Source organism: Chrysochloris asiatica, unplaced genomic scaffold, assembly GCF_000296735.1.
Source record: "Chrysochloris asiatica unplaced genomic scaffold, ChrAsi1.0 scaffold00097, whole genome shotgun sequence".
Taxonomy (NCBI): Eukaryota; Metazoa; Chordata; class Mammalia; order Afrosoricida; family Chrysochloridae; genus Chrysochloris; species Chrysochloris asiatica.
In genome coordinates this window covers 7,916,626-7,918,829 of record NW_006408615.1, presented here as the reverse complement: position 1 = coordinate 7,918,829, position 2,204 = coordinate 7,916,626, and positions in this window count along the sequence as shown.

Genomic DNA, 2,204 nt, shown 5'->3' with positions numbered 1-2,204 from the left:
CATTCTGTTGTGCGTAGGGTTGTTATGAGGGCACCTAACAACAATAACAATGACCATAATTACAGTAAAACTTGCAAGAGCCAGAACCTGTGTAGGACAGAAGCCTGTCAGAGAAGGAAAACACAGGCATTTTCCACTGAACTGAACCACAGAAAAGTCGTGAGACTAACCCTTGTTGGAGGCGGAAGGCTTGGGGGTCCTGAAAATGCCAGGTGGTACCCGTTCCCTTGCAGCTATCACAGATTTCACACATATCACAATATAGGTTTACGTGTGGACGGGATGTAGAAGACGTGGCAAGATGTTGGGATGGTGGCCACAAGGGTGACAGTAAGTTACATAGAAGATGCCTACCATGGCGGACCATCAGGAGAGGACTCAGTTTCTGCTACCTTTCCAGTCCTGCCTCTGCCACGTTCAGACCTGGCTTCCCGAAGCCTGTGATGCCTTGCTCCAGCACCACTCACCTGAGACCTTATTTCACATAGAGTAAAGCGGGAGCGCGGCTACGCACTGGGAAGACGGGAAGACGGCGCAAGACGCACGACCGTGCAGTATGCACAGGGTCGGTAGAAGTCGGAGCTGGCTGGAGGGCACCCAACAACATCAACGAGATTAAAAACTCCATAAAAAAGGATTGTAATCGTTGCAATGAAACGAAATATGATAGGATGAATGTAAAGCTGATGTTCTCCCATGTAAACCATCACTCAATTCACAATAAAACTAAAACAAAACAAAATAACTCCATGAAGACAGTGCTTTTGCACCATTGTATCCCCAGTGCCAAAGAGTGTCCCCAGCACCTAACCGAAGCTCCAAATAAATGTATTAGATGAATACATGAAAAGGGTTGACTCCCTGGTCACTCAAACAAGGAGCCAACATTTGGCTGATGATCAAATGGTTGGTGATTGGAACCCACCAGCGATTCTGTGGGAGATGGACGGGGCAGTCTTCTTCCATAACGACTGGGAGGGCTCTGGGGCGGTTGTTCTCTGTCCATCAGTGTCTCTGAGCTGGGATCAACTGCAGGGCAAGGTGTTATCATTCAAACAGCACTCTGTCCCACCGCGAGCATGCGCGCGCACTCTCTCTGTCTCTCTCTGTCTCTCTCTCTCTCTCTGTCTCTCTCTCTCTGTCTCTCTCTCATACACACACTGTATATTTCGTCAGAAGTCACCACTATCCTTCCCACCACCCAGGGACCAAGGCTCTGGTGTCTCCCACAATCCCTTATTCTTTTCCATGGGCTAAGAGCCCATGTTGCTGTTCTTGTTAAGTGCTGGTGAGTCAGTTCCGACCCATAGCGACCCTGTATAGTGTTTCCAAGGAGCAGCTGGTGAGCTTGAACCTCCAGCCATGCAGTTCAAACGACTTTGCAGTCTGGCGCATTAACCCACAGTGCCACACCAAGAGCGCACAGGTGCCCTTAACTCACATGGTGACTCTGTGAGTTGCTGTCTCCCCCATCAAACTGTTACAATTGTGAGAGAGGGGACTGGGATGGTCTTGCTCAGCCAGCCAGTGTCCCCAGCGTGCTTGGCACATAACCAGAGCTAGTTCTCAAATATGATGTATGTTGAGAAGGCCCAAACGGAGTCCTCCGTATCGGCACACACGCCTGGCGACCCCACAGAAAGAGCGTGTCTGCTATAGCTGGGATCGCGCTCATTCTTCATCGTCAGGAGAGTCTACCTGGAGAAACCATCTTGTCAGCTCATGCCTCGCCCCCACCCCCGCACCCCTACTCCGTGTGCTGTGATGAGGGGCACAGACAGGCCAACCACCAGGCTGACCACGGGCCCATTGACAAACACTTGCTCCCAGCTCCAAACTGTGGAAATGGCAGCCTTTGAATCTGTAATCGCTGGAAGCAATTATGCACTCTCCTGGCATCTCGCGGCAGACGCCGAGTGTTTAACGCGTCCTATTTATAGTCTCAGTCTCGCTAGGTCCAAGCAAGGCTTCAGATGCGAGCCAAACAACGTTTCCATGTAGTCCAGCTCCCGGGTGCGGCAACTACCAAAGTCTGCCCGCTGCTGCCACCTACAGCAAGAAATGGGAACTGAACGTCCCAAATTCCTGGGCGCCTGAGGTAGCCCGGCTCGCCTGAAGTCAGTGAAACAGGCGGTTATTTTCTGGGTTTCCAGTTCTGTTTGGACTCATGGTCGGTACCACATCAAGGAATCCTCAATTTGAAA